The sequence below is a fragment of the Arvicola amphibius genome, chromosome 6 (genome assembly GCF_903992535.2).
Source record: "Arvicola amphibius chromosome 6, mArvAmp1.2, whole genome shotgun sequence".
NCBI lineage: Eukaryota > Metazoa > Chordata > Mammalia > Rodentia > Cricetidae > Arvicola > Arvicola amphibius.
In genome coordinates, this window is record NC_052052.2 from 123,963,858 (window position 1) to 123,977,636 (window position 13,779).

Below are 13,779 nucleotides of genomic sequence, written 5' to 3' on the forward strand. Positions count from 1 at the left end.
TATGACTGTCACCTTGGCTAACCCTGGATCTATGACTGTCACCTGTGCTAACCCTGGATCTATGACTGTCACCTTGTGCTGACCCTGGATCTATGACTGTCATCTTGTGCTAACCCTGGTTCTATGACTGTCACCTTGTGCTAACCCTGGATCTATGACTGTCACCTTGTGCTAACTCTGGATCTATGATTGTCACCTGTGCTAACTCTGGATCTATGACTGTCACCTTGTGCTAACTCTGGATCTATGACTGTCACCTTGTGCTAACTCTGGATCTATGACTGTCAGCATAAGGAGACACAGGAGAGGGAAAGAGCTCTTCACTTTCGGCTACATGAACCGGAATTCTCTCAACTGAGGTTCCCTCCTCTCAGACGATTCTAACTTGTGTCAAGCTGACATAAAACTATCCAACACAAACCCTAATAAAACTCATTGGTTCGCCAAGTTGGACTTTAATGGTATCTGTACTTTGTTCTCTCCCTGGTTCTTTATCTGGGATGAACAGATGTTTGCTTCTATCTCCCCAGGAAGATGCCACACAAGACCACTTCCCTAGCACCACATAAACCAGGAAAGGCAGTACATGCCTTGCAAAAGTATAAACAAGAAGATTAGGAGTTGAAGGCCAGCCTCAGCTACATACCAAGTTTGAGATCAGCTCAGGCTACATATTCCATCTTAAAACAAAAACAAAACATGGTTATAATTAGACTCTTCCCATTCATGAGACTGGCCAAAATTTAAACCTTGTTAGTAAACACTGGATGGCATATGTAAAAATTCATCAAACTATACACATAAGAGTAACATTATCCATTGTATATTAAGTTTCAAAAAGGGAGAAGCTGGCTATATGAGTGACACATGGCCCAAACTAGTTAACAACAAGGCTAGAAGACAAGAAGGGTAAGGACATATTTCCAGGAACCACCTTTACATGGTACTATTTACTTATATTTCAGCTTTGCTTAGATATGGTTTCATTCTGTAGCCCTGGCTGTCTTTGAACATTTGAACATGTGACAATCCTCCAACTCTCTACCTAGCTCCTGAGGTCTAGGAAGGCAGGCACGAGTCATTATGTCCCTCATGGGTCCTATTTCAACCCAAAGGATGTCTCTTAGAGGAATGTAAGAGGATGGGAACTGTTTTGTTTTTTATGTTAATGTTATTGTTATGTGAATGTGCATGTGCGCCCTTAAAGGAAGAAAGCTCGAGACTAAGGTGGGTGTCACCAGAAGGTCAAAGAAAGAAATGGAGAAGAGAGGACAAGAGATCTATGGAGAATACTTCCACATTGGATAAATCATAAAGCCGGTGTAGTGGCAGATGCCTTTAGTCTTAGCACTGAAGAGGGAGAAGCAGGCTGGTTTCTATGAGTCTGAGGTCTGCCTGCTCTACATAGCTAGTTCCAGAACAGCCAGGGCTACATAGAGAGATCCCATCTCAAAAAAAAAAAAAAAAAAAAAAAAAAAAGGAAAGACAGGGAAGCTGTTCCCACAATAACAACAGGGCTGCCTAAAAACACCCGAGAAATCACACCACCAAAGGACATGCTAAGGAGGAAGGAAGAAGCCGGGAAATCTCCTAAGTTCCAGTCCTAGATAAAGACTACAGGCCACTAACAACTGCTGAGAGAAGATCTCATGATCCTCCTGCCTCTGCCTCTTTCAGCAAATCTTACAAGCGTGTGCCACCACAACTGGCACAAATAATTAAACAATGAATAGCAGGGGAAGCAGAGCTCAGTTGATGTGAGTGCTTGTATAACAAACACACATTAAACCTGGCTGACCCAGCACCACATATATTAGGCATGAAGATCATCTGTAATCTAGCACTGGGGAGCTGGAAGCAGGAAGATCAGAAGTACAAGGCCATCCTTGGCTATAGCCTGGCCTACCTGAGACACAGTATTAAAAAAAGAAAAAAAAAAACCCCAAAACCAAAACAAAATAGCAGGGTTCTGGAGTGTACATTAGTGGAGAAGCACTTGCCTAACATGCACAAGGCATTACATTCAGACCTAGAAGTGAGGAAAAAAAGAAAGAAAAAGAAGTGATTTCTATTCTATGAAAGAAGGTAAATGAAGATTCCAAGTGTAGAAGGAGAAACAAAGGAACAGGACATACCTGAAAAAGGAAAGATGAAGAAGTACCAAGCACACAGATCACCAGACAGGAGATGCTGCTACCTACACTAGAAGCAGAATCTGGGAACACACACAGTGGCTGGACTCTGGAAGTCTTGCGAACTCAAAGTTTGAAGAAAGTGAGAGTTGAAAGCAAATTGCAAAATTAGTAACTGTAAAATTTCTGGCTATATCAAGAAAGTCTTTGCCTCAAAAGTGAACGATACTCACTAACAAAGTTTACTCATGAAGATGCAGGTGTCCTTTGGTGTCAGTGGGAAATGGCTCCAGGGTCCTCTTGAATATCAAAATCTGCAGATGCTCAGGTATCCAGTAGAAAAGGGCGCAAATACCTATATTTATACCCCATGTATATCTTCCAGTAACCCATGCCCATCCTCCTTTATGCTTTAAATTATCTCTGGATTAATTTAAAATGCCACTGTAAGGAAAATGCTATGAAAACAGCTGTTATGCAGGACCAACAAGAACAAAGTCTGTACATGTTCAGTACAGGTGCATATTTTTCTGCTGAATGCTTTCTCCCCGTTGGTTGAGTCCACAGACACAGAATCCAAAGGATCTCTCTGTCAACGATATTTTCTAAGCACAGAAAGCAAGGATCCTGAGCTGGTGTGATGGTTCAGTGGGTAAAGGTGCTTGCCGCTGAGCTTCACAGCCTGAGTTTAATCACTGGGAACTACACAGTGGAAGGAGAAACCCAGCTCCCACAAGTTGTCCTTTGACCTCGCACACGAGGCAGCGATGCAGCGTGCACACAGGTGTGGGGGCCAACCAAGATAAGCTAAGCACGGGCAGGTCACCCACCCAAAGGAAGTTCTTTACTTCCCACCATTATCACCTGCCAGAGTAAAACTCAGGCCATTGATGAATTTAAATGGAGGCCTGATTCTCAGTAGCTTACCCTGAGGCAATGCCGTGTAGCAGAAAGAACCACAAACCGAGATTACCCAAGAACAGACCATTTAAAGGAAATGCCTGGCATTTCAACCACTATAGATAGGAACACCTGCCAGAACACACCAGGACACCTAGATAAATGTCAGCCAATCAGGGGTCTTAAAACCTCAGAAACCTCTCACCCCCACCTTTACTACCCTATTCTAAGTTGATGGTGCAAAGGGTCCACTGTCATGGGCTGAGAACTAGATTTCACCAGGGTATTTTTTGTAAACAGAAGCATGTCTGAAGCCAGATGTGGTGGCACCTATCTGTTAGCCCAGATCCTGGAAGGAGTCAAGAAAATCAGAGTTCAAGGAGAGAAACTACAGTATCAGATTTTTTTCCCCCCACTACTAAAGGCTTATAATTGTTATGCTCAGTTTAAAGCCATACCCATACACATTATTGTGTCACTTAAGTCAAAACCTGTCTACTCACCAGCTACTTTCAGATAGATGAAGGCTTCTCCACGGGCTTGTTGATCCCCAAAGGAACACCCATAACCCCCTTCATCAAAGGTCCTGGTGTATCTTCAGAGTAACACGCCCCAAAGTGACGTTGTACTGCACTGTAGTCACCGTCCTTGATACTCAAGCACCTGCTCTTCCTCCAGGTCTTGGCCTTCACGGTGCACCAACACTGCAGGCAAGAACGGATTCTGGAACCAGCATAGCTCCATCTGTTCAGCACTCACACTGGGTGAGCGGAGACAAGGCAGTTCTGAGTCTTCACCCACTAAGGCCAAGATGGGATCCAGGGGTCCAAAGACTTCAAAGTGACCTGCAAAAAGCTGAGGAGGATCAGGCAGGATATGGAGATAGGTTAGACCCGATTGACAGGAAACCGAAAGCAAACCCCTTCAAACCACTCTTATTCCTCCTCAGGGACCCACCAGGATCCCTGAGAGGATGTCTGGGAAGGAACACTGCAACCCTTTGTGCTGCAGCCAGCGCAGTCTGGATAGCCAAGACTGGAGGGGGATGCCGGGATTGAGACACAGAGGCTTCTTTTCAGGTGGAAGAACAGCAACCTTCATTTTGCCCAGCAACCTTTTATACCTCTACTCCTGTGTAGCCCCACCGGCCAGAAAGAACACAAACATCCTTGTCAATTACAGACAGTCAGGGGTAGTGAGGGCAGATGGATCACAACACCTTTGCATCTGTAGAAACAGCTCAACCCAGCGGCCATGGGGAATGAAATGGGGGAAGAGAAGGGAGATTTACCTGTATCCAGCTTGGGCAGCTGCAGGACCACGAGGGTGAAGAGACACCCAACACGGGGGTCTTGGAGGACTGCCACCCACATCTTTCTGAGCAGCAAGATACCAATAGGAGTCTGCCAGGAGCTTCAGCCTAGGGGGTGAATAGAATAGCCAGGAGGTAATTAAGGTCTCTGTGGACCCCCTGGTCCTCAGTCCTCCAGATGTGCCTTACAAACTAAAGTGCTCTGGTCATTTGTATCTGAAATCTTTGCGTCTCCTTCTCCAGTAGGCTTTTCAGTTCATGTCAGCTGGCATCAGCACCTGCCTGTTCACTTCCCCGAGTTTAGTCAAGCATACATATGACAAGAGATAATAAGGAACTAATTACTAAGAGATACACAGGAGGCGGAGGAAAGTCAGGATTTGTGAGATGCACAAAAAAGGGGCGGGGCTTTCTTTCAAATACAATAGCTTGTCATTTGTTTTGATCAATGAATAAACCAAGAAATTCAGCCTCGGGGGACTGAAGAGAGGCTCAGCAGTAGAGAACACTGACTACTCTTGCAGAGGACCCAGGTGTAATTGCCAGCAATCACATGGTAGCTCGTCACTATTTGTAACTCCAGTCTCAGGGGCTCCAACATCCCCCTTCTGGCCTCTGTGGGTGCTGCAAGCATGAGACACACATGAAGGCAAACATTCATATACAAATTAAAATAAAAAAAAATAGCCAAGCATAGTGGTGCACACCTTTAATCCCAGCATTAGCCAGGCAGATGCAGGCAGATCTCTGTAAATTTGAGGCCAGCCTGATCTATAGAGTGAGTTCCAAATCATCCAAGACTGCACAGTGAGATTCCATGTCAAAACTCAAAACCCCCAAGTAAGTAAATATATAAACAAAACAAATTAGAAAGAAAAAAAATTAATTCAGCCTAAGAAATGAACAGAAGAGAAGACCTCCATTTCCAATCTGGTACAGATAAACATGTAGAGTTGTCTGGGGCTTGACTTTTGAGAAGATGGGTGGCCATGGCTGGCCTGGGATTTGCTATGCTGAAAAGCAGGCAGTCCTGGAACCTGTGGCTGTCCTGTTTCCTGTCCCATGGTACTGGGGAGAGAGGAGTTAGACAGACTGCCATGGCTAGGTAATAAAGGTGGCAAACTTCCAAGATGACCAGCTTCTTCCTCACCCTCCTGACCTGAGACAAAAGCCAGGCATCTTAGAACTAAGGCCTTATGGGCTTTTGTCTCCCCCCAGCAGGCCCCCATGAGGGACTGGCTCAACAAGTTCACGGTTGGATTGGGACATGTTACACAATTATGGGCATATCGACCAACCTATTTCTCTTCAAACAGAACGACACTAAACTAGGTGAGGAAAACCTGTCAGACTTAAACCCCAGTGCTCAAGAAGAGAATGGATTTTTATGCTCATATGCATGCACGACGGTTAAGAACTTTACTTAAGAAGTTAAAAGTAAGTCATCCTTGGCACAAGCTTGTAAATGTTCATCTTAGGGCACACCATGCACGCCTAATTGCTATGGGGCCTCCCTTTCCCACGCCCTATCTTCATCACACAATTCAGAGGCCCGCCAGCTCCTGCTACAACAGCAGGCCTCATTCAGCTCCTCCAAGGCTGCCTGGGTCTGTCCTTAGTTAAAACGCTTGCTTCCACCTTAACAACACTCTGTCTTGGCAGTACCTTTGGCACACAGGCGGCCATGATGCTCCCCAATGATTCACCCTTGAGAGCTTTAAAGGACAGTTTCATTAACTGGGTCTGTTAAATAAGACAACTTCAAAAGTGAGGCTCAGTTATTCGCCAGCCCTCAGCTGGTTCATGAACAGATCCGTGAAGACTCTCAGCAGGGTCACAGGCTCTGACAAAGGACTTAAAGTAAGCATGCAAAGAAATGAAAAAACATCTCTGACCTCAAGGCGACTTAGGGTCTTCTTCCACTGATAGATAAAAACCTACAAGAAGACCTCTATGGACTCTGTGAACCTTCTACAAGAAGCTATAAAAAGTCAGAAGGCAAAGAGATCACTACCACCTAATTTCTTTCATTGATTTATGAAGATACAATTCTGATCAGGCCTTTGAGCGTTTCTGTGTAAAAATCAGGCCTCGCCTTTTCCTACTGGATAAATGCACAAACAGCTTTAAATGGGAAAACAAATGCAAAGCTACCAAGCTATTATTTCTGACCTCAAAACTGCCTTTTTTTCCTGCACATTTAAAGGGATAGTAATAAAAAAGATTTGCCTTCTCAACGACTAGTCTGAATAATCAAGAACTTATGTCTCCTGGTATTAAGGAAAAATAGCAAATAAAAAAAAATAAACTTTAATGGATGTAAAGATGTAAAGAGTTTTAGTGACGAGGGTCTGTGCTGAAAGGATAAAATGGTTGGAAGTTCCCAGATGGAAAGAAAAGGGAGAAAGTCCATGCAAGTTGTGAGGGTCTGGGTAAATGATTGAAGGCATGTGAATGATAAGACTTTCAGATGACATATATGTGATAGTAAGTGTCAAAGTCCAAAGTTTAACACACTGACAGCACGCCTCTACTCAAATCAGTGGACTTCTCTTAAATTATTAATCTATTCTCGATAACAGTGTAAGTACTAGCTACTAAAGCTTCACAAAAACAAAACTACTATAGACACAGTCTCAAAAAAAAATCTCCTTTGGGCACTTAAAATCTGATAACGTGAAGCTGGTGAGGTGGTTAAGAGCACTGGCATCCCTTCGCAGGGAGCCTAGTTGAGCAGGGCTCAGTTCCCAGCTCCACATCATGACAGCTCACAACTCTCTCACTCCAGTTCAGATATTCTCACACGCAGGCAAAACACCAGTGGACATAAGAGTTCATAGAAGAAAATACGTTCATGTTAACTTTTCAGGCTTTATTGTTGGTACTGCTCAAATGTATGAGTCTGTTCGAAGTGTGTGCTCAAACTAATCAACTGCTTTCTCTATTATGAGGATCCTAAAGCAGATGAGAACAGACAATGGTCCTGCTTATGCTTCTAAAACTTTTCATCTCTTTTTGTCAACTTTAAAAAGTTCGTGTCTCTTTCAAGGGTGATAAGTAGCTCAAGTCTTAGATCCCTGTACTGGACAGGCAGAGGCAGGAGGATCTCTGAGTCCAAGCGCAGCCTGGTTTACACAGAAAGCTTCAGGTCAGCCAGGGCTGACCTTCAGGCTCCAGAGAGATCCTGTTTCAAAACAAACAAACAAACAAACAAACAAACAAGGCTTATATTTCTCATAGCATTTCCTAAATTTCAAAAGGCAAGCCATAATTGAGCAAGCAAATGTATTACTTAAAAAAAATCAAACGCACAGCCTGGTGTTGTGGCCCAGGTCTTTAATCTCAGCAATAGCACTAGGAGTCAGATGTAGGGCCTGGTCTACAAAGAAAGTCCCAGGACAGGCTCCAAAGCTACAGAGAAACTCTGTTTCGGGGTGGGGGGTAAGGGGGTGGGGGGGTGAGGAGAGGAGGAGGGAGGGGGAAGAGGAGGAGAGAGAGAGAGAGAGAGAGAGAGAGAGAGAGAGAGAGAGAGAGAGAGAGAGAGAGAGAGAGAGAGAGAATGTACAGCTGTCTGCACCGGGTTGTCCTGCGGGACGGAGCTCCTCGGGGCCGCACAGCGCGTTCTCCTCGGCTAGCCAGGCAAGTCGCTCATCACCGCAGCCCAGAAGTCATTTCCTCACTCACCTCCTGGACTTCAGGGTCAACATTCTCCCTTTGTTCGAAATTAGCGCGCTGTCATCCAGCGGCCCCGACCCACGCGCTTCCTGAGCCAGCGCAGCGGGAGCTCTGAATCTGTGGTGCCATTGGCTAAACCGCTTGGAAAGACTGCCTCTGATTGGCTGTAGCTCGGTGGCGTTTCCTTATAGGAAGAAGCTCTTAGGTGCCTCTCTCAGGCCAAACTTAAAAGTTGATCTGGAAGAAAGGAAACTGCCAACACGTGTCTGTGACACTCTGAGAAAAACTAACAGATTTTTTTTTTTTTTTTGTCAAAGTAGTTATTTGACTGAAAGGTGTCTTGACTAAAAGGTGTCTCCAGCCCAGCTGCCACTCCCTCACGGGTCTCCTGCCACCCATTTATAATTTACACCTCGAGCAAGGAGGCTATCAGGCCATCAACAGTCTCCCACTCTTAAGAACTTAGGCAGTGTCGGTTCCCGCTGCCTTCCTACACTCGGGAGGCGAGCCGGCGCTGCTGAAGCTCTGAATCAGCGGTTCTATTGGTTGAACCGCTTTGAAAGACTGCCTCTGAATGGCTTTAGCTTGCTGTGATTGGCTGAGACTCTGCTCAGTTTCTCTTTGAAATTAGATTGTGATACCTTACAAGGGAGAAGACAATAGAAGGTTTTTTAGCAGGCCCAATGTAAGTTGATTTGGAAGAAAGGAAGCTGCCAACACACATCTAAGAGCACTCCTCTGAGAAAGAGTAACGCAATATTCTTTGATCAAAGTATTTGATTAACTAAAAGATGTTTTTCTTTTCTTCTTCTTTCTCCTCCTCCTCCTCCTCTTCCTCCTCCTCCTCCTCCTCCTCCTCCTCCTCCTCCTCCTCCTCCTCCTCCTTTTCCTTCCCTTCTTCCTCCTCCTCTTCCCCCTCCTCCTCCTCCTTTTCCTCCCCTTCTTCCTCCTCCTCTTCCCCCTCCTCCTCCTCCTCCTCCTCCTCCTCCTCCTCCTCCTCCTCCTCCTCCTCCTCCTCCTCCTCCTCCTCCTCATGAAAAGTCAGTAATCAAGTGACATCTGCAGAGTGCCACTCAGTGCCTGGGCCACAGGGTGTGTGTAGAAATGAGAAGATGCAGTGCTGAGGCTGAAGAAAGGTAGCAGGCTGGACAGCGGCAGAGAAGATGATAATGCAAGCCCTGCTCAAGGAAAGAGTTTGGAACCATGAACCTTTAGAGCAGCATTTCTCAATCTGTGGGTAACAACCCCTTTTGGGGAGGGGGTCAAATGAGACTTTCACCGGGATAGCCCAAGACTACTGGACAACAGATCTTTACATTTCTTTATTTGTGCTTGCTTTGTAGTCCAGGAATTGGAAAGCAATTTGCAACCCTCTTGCCTTAAACTCTTGCCACCATGCCCGGCTCTCTGAATTAATTTCTACAAACCCAAGTCCCCTACAGCCACTCCTTGGCTCTCATGACACTGGTGAAGTCAAGGATTGCATGATGAATTTCAAGGCTGTTATAGATTTTGAAACCATAAACTCAGTTCAGATTATAATTAGCCACATCTATTGAAGCTGCTCAAGGCTGCATTCTCTGAACCAAACCAGAGATGTGCTATGCCAAGGCAGAGAGAGGAAGGGTTTCTAAAGGTGAAAACCATAAGGAGTCCCTGAAAACTGCAAAAGCAAGCTACAGACGCCTATTCTGCTCTGCCAAGATTAGGCAGCTAAACCAACCTCAAGATAATCCTGGAATGTCTGTATAAGCAGGTTACAAAAGTCAAAATTAGCAGTTAGGCACATCATAACAAGCACATGACCACAGCTGCACATTTCTGAGTGTGGGGGTGGGACGTTGAGTCAGAGACAAATGGCTGATGGGTACCAAGCTGAATGCCTAACCCAAAAGAGTTTCTTTAGCCATCACTAGACCATAAGTGCTGGGGTCCATACGAGAGGAACAGCAAGCAGCTTTGGAACTCTTGGAAAAAGGCCTAGCACAAACACACTCGGTGAGCCTTGGAGAGTCAGACCCCTGAAGACAACAAGTCCTGAGGACCGCATGCTGTTCTTGGGCATAGTTCTGCTTATTGCCCTTGCAGTCACTGTACCTCATAATCCGTGAGTTGTGTGAAAATGCTCAGGGAGTTTCTAGCCCCTCACTGGGCAGTGTTACTGGTACTTACAGCAATAGCGATCGACTTTTTCCAAGCATTGCTGCTGGAGCAGATTAACGATTCAACCACCACCCTTAGAAAGAATTCAAATTGCTAGTAAAGTTAGGTTTAGATGTCTTTATTAATGACTTTGATGTAGAAAATCTTGGGGAACAATTTAAAGTTTAGAAAGGCACACTTTTTTAATAGTGGAGTGAGGGACTTGTTAAGGTCAGGGAACAACACAGCTGCAGGCTGGCTATTGTGTTGACTGGTTGATGTTCCTTTCTTGCTAGGATAGGTTGGTGATCAAAGGTGACTTTGTGCCCATTTTTGTCCTCAGTTTTCACTAATAAAAAAGCAATTGACAAATGGGTGTGCACCATGAGGATTTAGAAGTTTAGATTTGTGATTTTAAATTTTTTTATAAGATTACTTTTTGAGATAAATAATAAAATGATTGATCCTGTCTTTGTAACCATAAAATGCAGCCTGCCAGTAAAAGAACTGGCTGAAAAAATACCTTGCTTGCTTACAATCTGTTAATCTATAACAAGTTGCTGAGGCATACTTTTAAGAATCTGTGTCTTTTATGGTTCCAGAGCAAGTGTAAGACAATTACTGGGAATACCTGTGAATCGACCTTTGGTACGTTAAGGAAGAGGGTCAGAGGTGCTGAACAGAACAGTCAGCAGAGGCCTTTACCCTGGGAGTACTGGAAGTAGAATGGCCTTCTGGAATTATGGACTTTGGACAAAGATACAGACCTTTATACATACACACTGACCAGTCATTGCATGCTCCTGTAACACCATGATAAGGTAGAAAAATCTTGGGCAGGGAGATTTTCTTTGGCCGAGATCAATTCCACAGCATGGCCTTAAGCTGCCAATACTCTGCAGCTGGTTGATGGTGTAGCTTGACACCTAAGGGTTGATCTGGGCACAGCTCGCCATCCACCGTAGCAGAAAAATGGTACTGAAGTTACAGTTGTCCATGGTTGGGTGCGGGTAGAGAGGGGAGAGAGCTTTGCTTCAGGAAATACTATGAAATGAAGGAAGAGATCTCTCTCTTAGGTTTTCAGATGTTACCCTATTGTAGCACAAGATGGTTCCTAAGTACTGTCTCATGAGATTCTCATGAGAATCTACAACAGGATGGGTGAGAAAGTCACAGACCACCACACATATCATGTTAAACTGAGTTCTTTATTGTTGGAAGGCTAACACCTCAGAAAGTTCTTGATGCTGAAGCTCAGGGGTAGCATTTTTAGTAAAGAAACAAACCCACATTCACATCAATGTTAGGTGAGAGCAGAGTAACTGTGTAATATTTGTATGGCAGAACACAGTAGCTATTTCAGACAACATGACAGTTTGATTTATACCATTTCCAGTTATTTTAATTTCTGTTTAGTTTGTATGAACATTAATTTTTTGATTACTGCATCTGGATCATGGTCAGGGTCATGGAAATACCAAATGAGCAACCAATGTTGGGAGTGTTGAGAACTGCATCCCTTACTGTATTTTTCAATGCCCTGTTAACCTGTTAACATAACCTAAAGGAGAAATTAGATTGCCCTTTTTGAGACTAGAATGTTCATTTCCCAGGTGCTGCCTCAATGAACCATTGGTCAACTTTTACCTCACTTTCTGTGTCCCTGCCCTGTGGCTTTCCCTGAAATCGTTCTCTGTTCTTTCTCTCCTCTCCAGACCAAGAAACTCTTTCCTGCCACAATCTTCCGGAACTCACTTATCACTGTGTTCTCGGATGATGTTCCTAACCTCCTGAAATACACTTGGTTTAAACTTCATCACAAACTCTCCCACAATCTGTCAATCAGGTGTGAGGTTAAGGAAACCGCTATCTCCCCAAATTGCTTTTGAGCACAGTGATTACAGCAACAGAGCAGCAAACTGGTGCACCAGAGGTCGTCCTTTAACCCCAGCCTCAGTGGAGAGCTAAGAAGCCCTGCCTCCCGGCCACTCTAGAGCTATAGCACCAGCAGGGCTCTTCTTAGAGCAGCACCAATCTCCTTTCTCCTGGATACAAATCCTCCTCTTACCTGAGGTGCCACCTCTACAGCTTCTCTCAGACATCCCTGTTCAAGTGATGCCTGCAGTCAGTAGTGATTCCTAAGACTGTGGTGGTTACAGACGCTGGGGCAGACAGTGGTGCTGGAAGATTGAGCCTATTTCTTCCTGGGTGTGAAAAGTTGTAGAACAATCTTTGAACTCTGAGGAAAAAACATTGCTAAGGATGAGCAGATGCTTGATTCACTCAGAATACTTGGTTTGTTTCTGCCAAAGTATTCCCACGTTCTATTCTCCACTTTAGCTCTAACCTCATGGGCCAATTCTTCATGAGTCCCTTCTTGCTTTGATTCTCCTCTGCTTTTGTCCACACTGCTTCCCCAAACTCTCCCAGGGCCCATTCTTTCTTGGTCCCCATGCCACACCAAAACATATCTTCCTCCCAGGAGGCCCTTCCCGAACTGCCAAACTTCACATACTGCCAGTGCCCACATCTCCCTGCCTCGGCCTCCTAAAGTACCTCCCCCTCCATTGCATACTCCTGTTCTTTCCCAATAAATTCCATCTTCTTCAGCTGTGCTCCTGTGCATGAACAGCTGGCCACGACAGATGCTAAATGGAGTGAGGCTGAATTAGGTGTGGACTGAAGAAAGGCAGTGCAGGGTGAGCAGGGCCTATGTATTGTACAGTTTCATATTCTCTTAGGCATGGAACTGGCTTGCCTAATTTCAACCAACGATCAACACTTTATTTTAGGTTTCAGAGGTCCCTTAGAGGTGAGGGTGATTTATTAAGAAACCTTGAATGTATTGATAGGCTTAGAGCATTGCTGTAAACTGGAGACCAATCATCTTAGTGTTTCTACAGCTGTGGCCAACCACCGTGACCAACAGCACCTTGGGAAAGAAAGGGCTTATTTTATCTGACAGGTCCAGATCACAGAAAGACCTGAAGGGAAAGTCAAGCCAGGCCCTGAAGCAGAGACCATGGGGGAGTGCTGCTTACTGCCTTGATCCTTAGCCTGCTTTACAATACATCCGTGGATCACCAGCCCACAATGGACTGTGCCCTTCTACACCAATCACTATCTAAGAAATGACTCCCACAGGGCAATCTTGTGCAGGGCATTTTCTCAGTGGGGGTTCTCTCTTCTCAAATGACTCTAGCTCCTGTCAAGTTGACAAAAACTTAGCCAGAACACCAATGTGTCTGCTGTGAAAACTCAAAACAATGGAGGTTTTAAACCTTAGTTTAGGAATGGGGACATCCATAGCTCAAGGGGTCTCTAAGGTTAATATTTATTCCTTACTAAGGAAGGTACTGCCACTCTCAAGTGCACACTGTAGTCTCCTAGATCCTGTATGCCCTTCGATATCCCAACAAATTAAATCGAAACACAGATCCAATGCTATTCCCAGTCGGCTGTGCGCCATGACGAAAAAGAGAGACAACACTACGGGTTCCAAAGACTTTAATAAATCAAGCAGGTGAGTGATAATCAGGGCGGCAGGAGGACTCAGGAGCCTTGCTTTTCCTGGCAGCCCTGAGCAGGGGAAGAGGCAGGGTTTATAAGCATAAATAT